General features: G+C 40.0%; 1 long non-coding RNA gene across 1 annotated transcript; it reads right to left on the bottom strand.

The window, feature by feature from the left end:
* Positions 1-5,868: 5,868 nt before the first annotated feature.
* Positions 5,869-12,484, bottom strand: LOC309487281. The gene is made up of 2 exons (XR_014201815.1): positions 9,372-12,484; positions 5,869-7,824 (listed from the first exon to the last, which is right to left on the bottom strand). It is a non-coding gene; the product is annotated as an uncharacterized lncRNA (long non-coding RNA).
* Between the last annotated feature and the right edge of the window lie 3,302 nt (positions 12,485-15,786).

Raw genomic sequence — 15,786 nt, 5'->3', positions numbered from 1 at the left:
ATGGAAATTATGGAAGTTTTTTGTGGAATAAATACCAAAAAAAGAGAAGCAATTCCATTGCCAATTGATAAGATCATTAAATAATTAATAAATGTTAAATGCTTTTTAATAATTTATCAATTTTCTTTAGAAGTAGCATAAATCCAACACCGTTATTAAGCTTATAAAAAAAAACAATACTACACATGAAAAAAAATTGGAAAGATATCTTAAAATACTGCTGACAAAACTCATAATGTGTATCTTTATTATACAAGCTGCATGAACAACTAGTCATAAGCCTTACACTTAGAGGTAAAACATTTTTTTGATTGACTAAAAAGAACCTGCTGATAAGAGTCATCCGTTTGGGAACCGAACTACTCCGATTGTGCTGTATGTTGTTGATTCACTAAAAAGAACTGTCTCATAACAGTCATTTGTTAGGGAAATCGGACTGTATGGCTACATCTGAATATGAAAACTAGTTTTCATAGCAACACACATAGTGACACACAAAACTAGTTTTCATAAACCGGTAGGTAAAAAGTATCTGAATGACACTACTTCCAGTGAGAATTTAAAGTGTGCACTTTACTATCCCATGAGGCCACGGGAGAAGATGTGTGAATGGCAGTGAAGAGACGCAACTGATGCTGTAGGTCACGATAATGACAATGTGACGGATGTAGTACATCCAGATTAAAACCATTATATATTAAATAATATGTAAACAAACCAAAAAAAATGGAAAAAGATATTTCATTCATGTTATATGAACAACCAGTCAGACAAGCTAATTCAGGCCCTACAATTAGTTATAGATAAAAAAAAAGTCATTCAGGAATCAGTTGTGATTCACTCAAAAGAATCAGCTCACAAGAGCCAATTGTTCATGAATCGGACTACCCTGGTTGTGCAGTATGTTGTTGATTCACTCAAAAAGACTTGTTCATAAGAGTGTTGTAGATTCAGTCGAAGTGTTGCAGCACCGTTGAAAAGTATTACGTATTTCAGGAAACTCTATCAAAGTATTTTAATTGATGGAAGAATGCATGAGCGATAACTGTTAACAGAAATGGACAGCGTTCAATAAAATGTTTAGGGTAGCAGGCTAGCAGCATGTTTTTCTCTATTAAGGTTTACCAGACTGGTCTTTCAATGTATAATTCATTTACAGCGATTAACAAACCTGCACTTGAGAAAAATAACTGTGTTAATGTGACCCCAGGGTGGCCAGTCCCTATGGCCAAGCTAATAACACTCAACACTAGACAAGACACGTCATACAAACTGAGAGAAGTTAGAGACAGAAATCTGAGGCATCCGTGACGTTTTTTTTTCTATGTGTGTGTGTGTGACAGAGAGAGAGAGAGGTTTAAAGAAGAAAGACAGAGTGTTATCTGAAGCAGCAAAGCCGTCTCTGGCTGCAGGGATCTTTGATGGTGGAAATCAATAGATACTCACTGCATAGTGGCGTAACCTTGTCAGGCCAGAGCAAGGGTACTCTGGTTAAAAATGTGGGTGGAGGAAAGAGAGAAGGAGAAGGGGAGGGAGAGGAGGATGGTGAGAGTGTCATGTGGCTGCCCTCAGCAGATTAGTATGTGAGTGTCCGGTAATCAGGCCATGGCCTTAAAGGCCTTTTAAAAGCCTTCCGCTGAAGCAGATCATCTAAATGTGACCATGGCAGAGTAAAGCGAACAGTGACACACATATACTAACACGGTTACTTCAGGGGTGAGAAACAAGCAAACATCCAATAAATCCTCAGCTTGTGCAGTCAGTGATGTTTTACAGAGGATTGATTCACACACACAGTAATTTCCAACAAACAGAGTCGGTCTAAAGGTTAGCCTGTAAACACATGAGCCCAGGGTCATGTGCACGCGTACCTGCACTGGTTTTGTTAAGTCCAAGACGTGTGATAGCGGCCAGCACAACATAAACAAAAAAATGACTGAGTGCACCTCAAAGAATCAGACAAAGAGCCCAGTGGCCATGTCAATGGGCGAGTGTTTGCATGCGTGTATGTGAGAGACAGACAGATTGAGAAAGATAAAGCCGGCTCTTTGAATGGGTAGGGGTACGGACAGGCCTACAAGCAGTGCCAGGGGGCACAGCCATTGTGCCAGTGTGGGCTCTTTCTTTGAGTCCCAGCTGAAACAACAGTGCTGCAATTACACCTGCCCATCTCCCTGCTCCCTGAATCTCCCTCTGTTCGCTCGCTGTCTGTGGTGCCCCTGTTGTTTCTGTTTGTTTATATCATTTAGCTTTTTTACTTTCATTTGTTTTTCTTTCTTTTTTTTTCTCTTTTTTTGGTATCTCATGCTTTTTGTGACAGGGCATGGGGGCTGCCTTTGCCTCCAGGAAATAGCAGACAATTTGCAGCAGCTGTGATGCGCAATAATACAGCAAATTCACTTACTGAATGACAACGGCTTTGTTGACAAGCCAATTCAATTAGCCAGTGAAACCAACGGGAGTAGCAAGCGGGCAGCCAGTCAGACCCCGGGTCTCTCTCTCTTTCGCTCTCTCTCTCTCTCTCTCTCCCCTTAATTCCCTACATCTCTTTCTATCTGTCCAAATGAGAGGATGGCTGTGTGCCTGTGTTTGGCACTGAGAGAGAAGGCCAGAGTTCTGGCCGTTCTGTAGTCAATGAGAGCTGAATGAGTAGTGTGTGTGAGTGTGAAGCTGTGTAATGCTAATTAATGGTAGTTTTTCACACAGACTCACTGGTAATGGCAGCAGAGCTATTATAGCATGGCTCTGACCTATGCCCAGACAAACTGGCCTGCCAGCTTGACCCAGCTAATGGCGGAAGAGGAGTGGGGCCTGCTATTATGCCTTGATCAATCATTTTCCCAGGGCTCCATGTAAAATGTATTGCGCTTGTCTAAGCTAATGTATCGATATTGGACCTTAGGAGACAGCTTAGTCAGACTCGCTCACTTGTTAGCTTAATTATTTCACCTCTTTAATATCCTGTTATTAACATGTACGCGTGTGTGTGCTGAGAGGTGTGGACTCTGCTACCATTCTTTTTCAGTCCTTCTATCTTCCCCCATCTCTTTTTGGTCTATGTAGTCTTTAAAGTGAAGTGGGCATTTTCTACGCCTCCTGAAGTTTACTGTTATTAAAGACTCCCTCAATCAAATCATAGTGAAGTTTTTTAAATAAAAATTATATGGAGAAAGTGACAAAAGCCATTTGCAAATTCTTCAAATTCATACGTTGCGCTAAGAAGTCCTATATAAATTGTCAAATTTTTCTCAACATACTGAAACCAGTCTTTAAATACATGTTCTATAAACTATATTTCTCTGAATTGCTTCTCATACTTTTCTCTTTGCCGTTTTAATGCTATCTAAATAGTCAAAAGTGTAGCAGTTTACTGTGCATGTAATTAAGTAAGTAATTTAAATAGCTCCTTGTTACAGTAACCATTGGAAAGTTGGCAACACTGGCTTTTAGTGTTTGTTAGCTAGTGTTAAGAAATCAAGAAGAATAAGCCGTGTTTGAAATCGCCCACTATACTCTCATTCACTATTCCCTACATTATTCCAGTAATATAGTCCAGTTGAAGGAGTGAATGAGCGAATTCGGACACTGAGTACAGCTTTTGCATAGTTTGTGCTTGCTGTTTAATAATCATTAGAAACTTAGGAAACTGGCAGCTCTAGTAGTAATGAAAAGATTTATCTTGAACTCTCATGGAAACTAGCATGTATAAACCTTAATAATCAATTAAAAATAAATGTATACGATATTGCGATTTACCGACACTGGTCAAGCGGTTTGGAAAATGGATGGATGGACAATTCAGCCACAGACGCCATGTTCTGGCGAGGTGTGGGAATTAATTCGGCACTCCCCTTACGGTGCATTATGGGTGTGTTGAGCGTACATTGGTTGTACACTCATTATTGCGGTGCATTATGGGATTAAATGAGTGCACTTGATAATGTGTACAATGGTTAATGACACAACTAAATGGCTGGGCCCTATTTAAGAGTATAGGGGAGGGGATTTTGGACACATCCATAGTCTGTTAGCATCTACTGCTAGCATTTGATAATTGATAAAAACATATTTAAAATGTATCTCACAAGAGTTCCTAATGAACGGCCAGCAGCAGCAACACTAATTCATTAAAGATGCTTTCAGTTTGTGTGGCTTGCACACCATCTTGGCTCAATATGGAACAGGTCCCTGGAGGTTGTCCACTCCTCCCTCCAGCTACTAGCCCCAATCGCACCTCTGCCCTCCTACCATGACCTTGGGAAGAGCACTTGACCCACCCTGTGGGTCATTGCTAGTGGTTGTAACTGGAGAGCAGAGCTGTTTCTGACAGAGCTGGCCGTGTTTAGTCCAGTGGAGAAATGCTAAGGGCCAAAGCTATTCAAAGAGCCCCTGAAAACTAGAGCCCCACTGTTCCACTGAGTCCCAAAGGCTTCAGATGAGCACTAATGGATGCAAATAAAGCTGATGTGTCACCTGATACTTTTAATTTTAGAGAAGGAATACACAGCCACCACAATCAGAGACCCCCATTATTCGAGAGCAGTTAGTGCTGAAGGTGCTTTGCTGATTGCAATACTGAACAGAATCTGCTGTGCATTTTCACACTGATTTTAAAGGAAAGTCATGTTAAAGTCAGAATGTAATGGAAGTAGTGACAGATAATTTCTTCAGTTTTGAAACATACCGGTACATTCAAGTGTAACGGATTATCCACAATTTAGGATGGGGACTTAATTCAATTAATTGGTTGTTGTTTATGGAGGCAGGTCTGAATGTGAGCTTTTGATCGATTGTAAGAAAGGGACAGTGTTTAAGTAGACTACATAATTGGAGAAATCTGCCATATGTCACTAAAGAAAAGTCTGTAGTTCTACCAGTAGATCGAGTTATGACATTTTGACTAAAAAGGTTTTTAAAAAAAATTGCATGAATGATTCATTCATATTAAGATCTTTAAGATGCATTAAAAATAGGGTGAATTTTTAATGCCAACTTTAAAATGTTATGTTTTAACATGTCTTTAACACTTATTCATAGCTGGAGCTTAAATTATCTGAAATATTTAATAAATTATATTAATGCATTTGTCAGACTGCATTGTGCAGCATTCAGAATTGATTTGAAAATGCTTTTTATATCCCAATTTAAATTGTAACAATTTTAAATTGAAGTAGCAAATAGGATGCAAACCTGCAATTTAAATTTGAATACAAGTAGAATTAAATTCATTGATATTCAAAGAAATTCATGTTTTGTTTCCTACAAAATCTTAAAATGTTGAGATTGATGGAGCCTTTTTGGTATGTGGGTGCTAGCTAGAAAGCCTGGATAAACATGGAGCCAAGCTTACAGTATATCAAAGAGGAAATCGATGGAAAATGGCCCGTAGTTGTTCATGACATATATTTAGCTAAAGCAATTTTCCCCAAATAATATCACTGCATAATATCAGTATATATGCCAAAAGCTGTTACTTGTCCATGGGAGTGCAGCAACCACTGAAGCTCTGCAGACTCCGCGTGGGCCTAGCCGTGGCTGATTTGGTATTCACAGGATGTTCTTGCTTTTATTTTGCAGAGATTTAGTGGCGATGGTGTGAGTAGGAAGTCCTCTCTCAGGTGCAGTGGAAGTCAGAGAGAGGGTACAGAGAGAGGAGAGAGTAATAAAGCGCTGATGGTAATTTAAAAAGCAGGCATGCATATCTGAGACTGGCCATGACACCCCTCTGTCCTCTACCCCTCTCCCTCTCTTTGCTTACCGGCCTTCCATTTTTCTTTTTCTCTTCATTTCCTTTCCCCCAGCCTAGACAATCAATTTCCGCCCCTGGCATAGCGTTCATCTCTCTTTTTCTCTCCCTCTTTTTTTCACTCACTCTCTCTCTCTCTCTATTCTCATGGTCAGATGACTGGAGCTGACCTTTTCGCTATAACCCGTTATTAGAGAAACTGACATTCAATCCCTGAGCCCGGAGGACACGGAGAGCCAGCGTCAGTCACCCAGGCCCCCACTGCTGCCCCTGGCTTGCCCCTGACCCTCCCCTTCACGCCGCACAACCCGTCAATCAACCCGCTATCCTCAGGCGTCCGCCATACCGCCACAGCCTCTGAGAGAAAGTTGCTCTTCGAATTGGATGGTCTTCGGGGTCATGTGACCGTCACACCTGACAGCCGGGCTGTTGTCAGTCGGGGTCACAGTTACTACACAGTAAAATTGGGGAAATTTTGCTTTTTACAGTTACATTACTACGACCCCGTTTACACCTGATATTAAGATTCATTTTGGGTGACCATTGCATTTGTTGTGAAGAATTTTACTTAATTTTATTTAATTGTATTGTTTTATATGATCAAAAGTGACAGTAAAGATATTTATAATGTTACAAAACATTTTTTTTCTATTTTTTTAATAAATGCTGTTCTTTTGATTTTTCTATTCATGAAAGACTCATTAATATCATGATAATGATAATATTAAGCAGCACAACTGTTTTCAACATTAATAATAATAAGAAGAAATGTTTCTTGAGCACCAAATCAGCATATTACAATGATTTCTGAACGATCATGTGACACCGAAGACAGGAGTAATGGCTGCTGAAAATTTGTATTTAAAATACAGTAGTCAGCATTTGAAGTGGATCAAAATCTTTCATCAAAGTTATACATGAATTTTGAGCAAAACCCGTTCTTGTCTTAGGACAACTTTGATGAACTTTTTTGATCCACTTCAAATGTTGACTACAAATAGAAAAGTTATTTTAAACTGTAATAATATTTCACAATATTACTGTTTTTAATGTAGTTTTGATTGAATAAATGTAGCATTGTTGAGCATAGAGACTTCTTTCAAAAAAATGTTTTTAAATCTTACCAAAAATCAGAGACCCTCCCCTTGAAATTCGAAGTGGTCACACATCTAAGGTCCGTTTTACTATCGGGTGTAAACCATAATGTGCCTTGGCTGACTACTTGTGATCGGATGTGACCCGAGACAGATCTTAATAGCCTACCAAGTTTAAACAAAGGCTAAAAAAAAATGAGAATCAAGGAAGGGAATAAAAATAAATAAAATCAGGTTTGCTTTAGGTTTAAAGTGTTCTCATTAAATGTTCATTACCATTTGAGTTTAATGAGCTTTTGAAGAAATGATTAAATGGTAGGCGATGGTGGAAAATTTGATACAGAAAAACAGAGGCATAATTTGCTAGGGAATCATTTCAGGCTTTTTTTTTTTTTTACAGCAAAGTTTATTGACTGACCAGATGAGACACAGACACTGGCAATTTGGACCGACTGCATGTATGCTTTACACAATGAAAACACACTTTCTCACACTAATTATTTGCCCTTTGCCTTGGCAGAGAGGGGGGCTCACTCAGGTTATGATAATTTTGTTATTTTTAGGTAATTGTTTCCAGTGTGCAAGTTCATGAACATTAAAGGGCTTGCCGCGTTTTTAATCTAGTGGATGAAGGTTTAACGGCAACGGCGATGTGCTCTAATGACAGGGGAGCCAATCATCGGCTCTCCTCACGCACATGGCAGAGCAAATAAACGGCCACTGGGCTGGGCTGCCTGCTCTCTCAAATTCTCAGTTCCTGCAGAGGCTTGCATGCAGCTCCATATGTGTGCGTGTTTACTTACAAAAGTGTCACTCAGTACAGTGCAGGTGAGGAGCAGGTATGTAGGACGGGGTGTGGTCCAGGCCAGTCGAGCAGGTCAAGCATGTGACCAGCGCCAGCGGGCAGAGGGTGTGGAGCAACCCGGAGAGATAAGCGGAAGAAGGGCCAATAGGGGCCGATTCAGCTTTAGGTACAAAGTGTGCCTGCGGGAAGAGGAGGAGAACTAAAATTTCACACACACATACATAAGCCTTCGGGCTTTTTCCACTGTTTCACAAACAAAAATTGATATAGATGAGTCAGTCTCTCATGCTCAGGTTAACCTCTTAGTGCCCACAAGACAAAAGAACACTCACACTTGTACAGTGAATACACATAAAAGAGAACTCAATATATGATACACATCTTCAGATGACTTTAGTATGATTGAAAATGAAGTGCACTAAAGTCTATTAAATGTAGGTCTATTTCAAATCTTAAACGTATATTTTAAGAGAAAAAAATTACAGATATTATTTTAATGAAATAAAAGGCACGAAGTGTACTTAAAGGGAGTATAATTTCATGATTTCTTATCATACTTAAGTACACTTTAATAAAGTGTACATTGTAATAATGACTAATTAATAGTTATACTTTAAATACATTTCAGATCATTTGGTTTCAATAATCTTGTCGTGCTTTCAAGAAGTAGGCCTAAACTTATCTAGAGTACTTTATTATGATTGTAGATGTAGTGTTTTAAGAAATGACATTTAAACTTTATCATTACAAATGTGTAGTTACGAATTTGTTGAAATACAGTGTAATACACGTTTCAACAGAAATGACATTAAAGTACATTTTAGTTTTTCATAAATAATTGTCAGTATATCTGACAGTACACTTTAACCATATTTCAAAAACATTAGAATTATGAATTTACATCAAAATTGACTCTAAAAAAGCACTCTAAAGTTCAGCTAATTGCATTTAATATTTTATGATTTAATATCAGTTAACATATATATCCAAACATTACATGCAGTTCACAGCTATATTCTTTGAAACACTATTAATTCCGTAATAAGTAGCCAACTCTTTTTTAAAGTGTGCTAAAGTGTACTTCTTTTGCGCAAGGATGACCTTTCAATAAGCCATAAAATGTTACTGTTGTCACCTGCCATTTTCTCAAATAAGCTTTTGCTCTTCTTAATGTGTTCTATGAGAGGTCCTTGTGTTTGAACGATTTGGAAACTTATGGAAATGATCCAATAATGGTAAAATGTATATATTTTTTAATCGTGTAACTGTATAATTTAACAGTTTCTGTAAAGGAAATGTGCAAAATGCTTTGTAATGTCACTGTTGTTTTACCATTATGAGCACATTTAATTGAAAATCACACAGCTCATGGAAATCATCAGGACATTCTGAAAAGCCTGTCTGGGTTAGCAACAGTAGCAAAGAGGGCAGAGCTTAGCAAAGGCTCAGTTGTGTGAGTAGAAATTGTATCATTTACATAAAGCTGAGCTATCAGAAATAGTCAGTAATGGGGTACAGAAGCACTTTAAAAGTAGTGCAGCTCATCTCAAGGGCCTGGAATCTGGGCCTGGTCTCAATAACAGAGTCAGCTTGATAATGTGAGAGAAAGAGTCAGATGAAAGAAAAAAAAGAAGAAATTCTCCACACACATCCTTAAAATAATTAGAACATGTAATCCACCAAAAAAGGTTAAAATTTACAGGAGTAGATGACCCAAAAGGCTTACCTCAGTTTAACAAGCCTCCACAAGCACCAAGTGCTGAGCTGGGCAACTGAGGCTCCTGGGAAATGGGGGACCACTGCATTAATGCCACTTGCTGGATGGGTAAGTGGCAGACATTAGCCTTGCAGCAGCAGTGCATCAGAATCTACTCGAGTCTGCTGGTCATAAACATCCATTATTTTAAAACTGAAACTCAGTTTCTAATACATGAAGGACCTTTTGGGCAGAAAAGATTTAGAGGGGGATCTTGCCCCCTTTTCCAAAGTGGTCTTGTCTAAGAGAGTTCCGGAATGTTGACTGAGCTGACCCGAGTCATTTAGCATGATAAGTAATAGGCACCTGTGACCATCCACAGCATTCCAAGAGGACAAGACCACTGATATGATCAGCTACTCCAAATACTGATTTCTAGGGCTGAGCACAGAGGTCAGCAAGTACACACACTTACTTAGACACACACACACACACACACACACACACACCCAAGCATAAACCGCATGGGCCAGAGAAAGAGGCGCGCCGCCATCTTTAGAATTTTTGAACTGTAACACCTTATCATACAACATGAAAACTATAAATGGTTTAACTTTACATATGAATATATTTTATTAAAATAATTTTGTATGTATTTTGCCAATATGCCACCTCGTAATACCTGAAATATTGTCAACATATTTTTACAGTGAATTTATGGCAACGACAGCTGCTGTTTTTTGCAGTAAATTTAACGCAATATATTTTTTACTTTGTGTTTCTCCAAATCTGTATGACTTTTTTCTTCTGTGGAATAAATGTGAAAGTTTTTTCATGTACTGACAAAGAAAAAAAAAGAAAAACCTGATATTTTTTCAAATTCTCTTTTATAATCTACAGAAGAAAGTAAGTCATACAGGTTTGGGTAAACATGATGGTGTTTTGGTGAACTGGAGTTTAAAAAAAAGTGTCGGACAGTACAAACTTTGGTCTGTTTGTTTGTGTGTGTATATTGAATTAGAGGCTGTAGGAGAGTGTCCTCACTGAAATAAATATCTCTCTGACCTTGCACGTGTCATCGCTGTTCAAACACAAATACACTGGTCACTATAGCTGAAGACACCACAACTATGGGCCCCCACTATTCCAGCCAAGGCAGGAAATGAAAATGTTGATGAAGAGGGTATCGATCGCTCAAATTAATTCGGCCCTGATGGCCTAATAGTCACGGTGTGGTGTGTAAACAGAAAATCCCTAACGCAGGAGGGTGAGACAGAAACAGAGAGCAAACCTCATCCACTCACTTCATAAACTGAAGTCTACAGAGTCAGGTTTCAGACATTGAGATTCAATGTATTGTTTAGTCTTTACCAGACAGGTTAATGTAAGGGCTTTTCACACGTTCACATGTTAATGTAAAAAGGAAGGAAGCTTTGACGCTGTTTGTAATAGAGGTGTTGACCATAAGGATAGTGGGACCGTTAGAGGAAGTGAGGTAAGCAGCTTTTTCTTTTTCTTTTTTTTTTCTTTTTTCTTTTTTTTTTACTGACCCTACACTTTTGAATGGTAATGTACGTTTAATTACAGATAACTTAACTCCTAATTTTTTATCTACTTTTTTTTCATAAAAAATTATAATAATAATAATGCTAATTTGGTCGCTTTTATACTGTAATTCACTTTGAATAAGATCATTTCCTTAAAAAAAGCATTTAATTTTTTACTACATATTAATATGAGAATAACATGTAATATCACATATTTTGATAACAGATAAAAAATAAAATGAAATAAAAATGGCAGATGAAAAACACCACTTTATGTGAAATATGTAGCAAAATAACAATAACCTGTCTGCACTTTCAGGTTTCAAGTTTTTACATTTGTAAAAATCTCTTATAAAAGCATCTGAACATTGTTCAGAACTGATTGGCTGAACATGACTTCAATCTCAAGGGCAACCTTTGCTGGCTCTCCCCTTCCATTCAGCAGCATGTGTCAGGCCAGACATATTGTAGTTCATGAAAGGGTCTGAGACACTGCAGATCAACCAGATTGTGTAGCATGCAGAGTTCAAAACACCCCCCTCGGACGAGCAAACATAGTGAGGCTGGTGGGGGTGTGGGGGGCTGTATGGTAGGCATGCTGCAACGGTGGCCAATCTCAGCACAGTTCTCAGAGGGAGGAGTTGCACGATCCTCCTCTTGGATTCAGACATGCAAGACGCTTCCTTTCTAGTGGGCCGCCGCAACAAAGGTGCTCAGTCATGTGAAACTTAATCCGCAGCCTTGCCATGCTGACCTCTCACCCCCACCACCTTAAGACTGAGAGAAAGAGTGAGAGCTGTGCTTAGACAGAGGGAAACGGCGTGGAGAACATACCAGAGAGACCATGAAGTTGTGAAATGAAGATGGAATGGCCTTTTCAAATCGCTTACAACACATGAAAAATGGTTACTGTGTTCCTGCCACATTTCTCTGTGTGCTTGTTCATGCCTCTGTGTGTATGTGCATGACTCTGGGGATACAAATGTGAACGAGTGTCAAAACGGGCTTAAGCGGTAGACAGAGTGCACTGGGGGTCACTTTAACACAAAACAGTAGGACCACTAGACAAAACACAGCCTCAGTCCTGCCCACACTGTTCTTCCCCGGCCCATGTTATCCGATCACAAGAGATCAAGCAAGACAGATCGACATTGACACATGGTATTGTTGTATGAAACAGAAGTTGCGATCGTCTTATGTGCCCTTGTAATCTTTAATCAAATACAGTAATGTATCCTTCCCCCTCGCAATGACAACTCTTCTCTGTGCAACCAGTCAGTCACATGAGAACGCAGCAATATAACAACAACAATCAAATCAAATCCCGACGGATAAAATCAAGTCCTGCCCTAATTTTTTCTCATTCAAGAATGTGGTTTTGGACTCCATTTACACCTGTACTTACGACTGACCACTTTTAAACGGATCATAGTTAATAAAGCAATGCCTCACACACCTGTCCCATCCTCCCCTCCAAAGCCCTCTACCAGCCATTAGGAACTGTCCTGAAAAAAATCTGTGATTCAACTTCAGCCGTCCTCTATGATTACCTCATTTCCCACCCCCCACCCCCCCCTCTCTATCGTAGAGAAGGTGACCCAGGCTGTTCATCTCTACAGCTGCAATTAACCCAGGTCACCCTGCACAGCTCCCAGAGTTGAGCAGAAACGAGACGTGTTAACAGCCAGCACGGACAGGCTTTTTTTTTTCTCCCGCAGATTAGCTCCAGTCTGCCTGGACGCACTGCCTCGCTCTCAACCATCAGGCTACGCTGGGATTAAGGCCTGCGCCAGATGCCCAGAGGAGAGGAGAAGAGAGGTGAAGGCTGTTGTATATGTGGGTGTGAGAGAAACTACAGACTGTCACCACAGACAAGCACTTGCAAACTGGAAAACAGATTACTGGCCAGTTAATACAGATACAACTTCAGCACACACACTTATAAATGCTTTTCCTTAGGGAGTGAACTTGACTCTCTGACCTTTACACTCCAGACCATCCATTCACACACACACACACACACCCTGCCCTTCAGTCCGCACAGTCTTAACTTTATCTCAGTTGTCCACACCTTGCATTCCAAGTCTCTTGTCTATCTATAGACTTTAGCCTTCCCAGCTCAGCAAACAGCCAGGGTGAGAACAAGGCCAGCCATTAGTCCAACATGCCCCAGGGCGCTAAAAGAGGACAAGAGAGAGACACACACACACACAGGAAGACACTGATAGATTTATGGTAATGACACACTCACTCTGTTGACCATGCAAGGGCAGGGGACTCGGATAAGTCACCAAACTCTAAACTCCAACATCTGATGTCTGAGGTTCAAGGCTTGAGGTGTGTGTGTGTGTGTGTGTGTGTGTGTGTGTGTGTGTGTGTGTGTGTGTGTGTGTGTGTGTGTGTGTGTGTGTGTGTGTGTGTGTGTGTGTGTGTGTGTGTGTGTGTGTGTGTGTGTGTGTGTGTGTGTGTGTGTGTGTGTGTGTGTGTGTGTGTGTGTGTTTATTTATTTATTTATTTATTAAGTCTTGATATCTTATGCAATTGTGCTTCTCAAGTAAATTTATATCCAAATGTATCAAAGGTGATATCAATAAATGTGTAGTACTCTCAGCTCAGATTAACACATTTAAATCCATTCTGCAGAAATCCACTGGTGTTTCCCCAACAAAAAAAAATCTGCACAGAAAATGCAGGAAAAATCCTGCATTCCGTTTGCGCAAGCAGATGACTAACCTCTTGGCCTCTTTAAAAGTATTATGCGACTGACGGGTTTTATTGGGCTTCGTGACAACTTAATAAAAGTCATTTCTCATGTGTCTTTAAATATGTGAACCTATAACTTCATTAATGCTCACAGAAGGTATATTCGACTGTATGTACAGTATGTTCTAAAAATGACACGTCTCTCCTGGGCCTCACGCCACCGGCGAGAAAAAGAAAGAGAGTCCATATGTGACATAGTTACAGGCCGTTCAAATGACACACCTTCTAAGAATTCAACACGCCTCATTCAAACAGGCTGTTATCTCCAAACAGGGCTCAGTGTGGGCTGCGGGCTCTGTTTATTCAAACCTAAAGGGCATTGCAATCTCCACAACAAAGTGTTCACCTGGGATCAATCAGTTAGCTTATTAAAGCACTAACAATATTCAAATGATGCTGCTGCTGTTTAAGTGTGTGTGTGCGCATGTGTGTGTGTATGTGTGTGTATTTTGCTCCCCTGCACCATTTGTGATTAATTATCCCTCACAAATCTAATCATAGAACACACATGGTTGCTTCTAACTATCTATCTGTTGTCCTGTGCTTGAGGGGGAAAAACAACAATGAAGAGACTGATTCCACCTTTAATGAGATTGGAGTCAGCATACAAGTTCTTGTGGCATTGCTCGACCCCCATTCAGCAAGCAGGTGTCCATTTCTAATGACTCCAAGATCCTGACAGCCTGCCATTTAAAAAAAAGTGAGAGAGAGCGAGAGAGCGAGAGAAGAATAACATGTTAGATATGGCTCACTGGAATGGGGATAAAATGACACTTGACCAATTGACCCCACAAACCTTTGAGCAGGCCTGTCAGGGTCAAAGGTTGAGCTTGGTGTGATGTCTGAGGGCTAATCTAGTTCCCATAACTTCCTAACCAACGCCATTTGACCAAGGGTAAGGAATTGTCTCCAATGTTTTGTGTCTCCTTGAGATCAAATTGTTGTGGAAGTTGTGTCTGTGTGTAAACTGCAGTGCGAGGCCGTTCTGTAAGAGCCAAGTAGTTTGCGTTCAGATGATGTGTTGTAAATCTAAGCTTGGTTAACTGTCACATACTTTGAAAGCGGGCGCGAGGTGGTCATTGTCCATTAAGGTGCACTTACTTTGTGCCCACTCAGCTCCACACACCGCATGATTAATAGAGCAAAGCCAAGCTGGGGTAAAGGAAGTGATGCAAAGCTAGTTCAACACACAAGATTGGCATTGGCGATGAGGCATTCGTGTCTAGTGGTATGCAAACTCTCAAACCGACTAAAAAGTTGACAACGTGTAACGTTTAAACAACTGAGTCAACCTCTGTTTAGACAGCGGTACAGTCCTCTTTGGCAACCTCGTGCTGAATAGGCCAGAGCAGAATGCCTGCCAGCGGGCCATAAACACAAGGAACTTTTGATCAGGAGACCAATTTGCACGGCCAAGCCCACAAAGACACAAAACTAAAACAAACCATGCACCTCAGTGTTTTGAGACTCACATTTTCCAAGTCACTGGAGAATTCTGAACTACAAAACGCTGGGAAAAGGGAAAAGAAGGATATCTGGGGATACTGAGTGAGTAATGCCCATATGGATTTTTATAACAGTGAGAACATAATAACAGTGCCAGTGTTCCGATCTTGTTGTCTTTTGTTATCTGTTGTTGTATTAGTTGCTAGTTTGATTTTTGACAGGCCATGACAGGGACAGTTCATCCAAACGGAAAATTCTTGAAAATGAACTCACTCTCATGTCGTTCCAAACCCGTGGAACACAAAAGGAGAAGTTTAGTAGAATGTCCAAGCTGCTTGCTTCCACACAATGAAAGGGGATGGAGACCAGGAGCTGCCAAGCTGTTAAACGGGGGGGGGAAAGGCAGCATGAAAGTAGTCCATTTAACTTTCACACCAAATTACAGATCTTCCCAAATCATATAGCTTTACATATATATATTAAAAAAAAAGCAGTTTGAAATATGTTTTAATCAATGGAAATCTTACATATATTGCTTGAAAGCCATGATCACCATTCACTTCCATTGTATTGGAAAGACCAATTTGGGCATTTAGACTAACATCATACTTTTCTGTTCCACATAAGAAAGCTACAGAGGACATGAGGGTGCGTACATTATGGCAGAATTATCATAAATACAGCATTAA

This window comes from Leuciscus leuciscus (genome assembly GCF_965113295.1).
Source record: "Leuciscus leuciscus genome assembly, chromosome: 22".
Lineage (NCBI taxonomy): Eukaryota > Metazoa > Chordata > Actinopteri > Cypriniformes > Leuciscidae > Leuciscus > Leuciscus leuciscus.
Note: the sequence above shows the minus strand (reverse complement) of the source record. Positions and strands in the feature narration are given on the sequence as shown.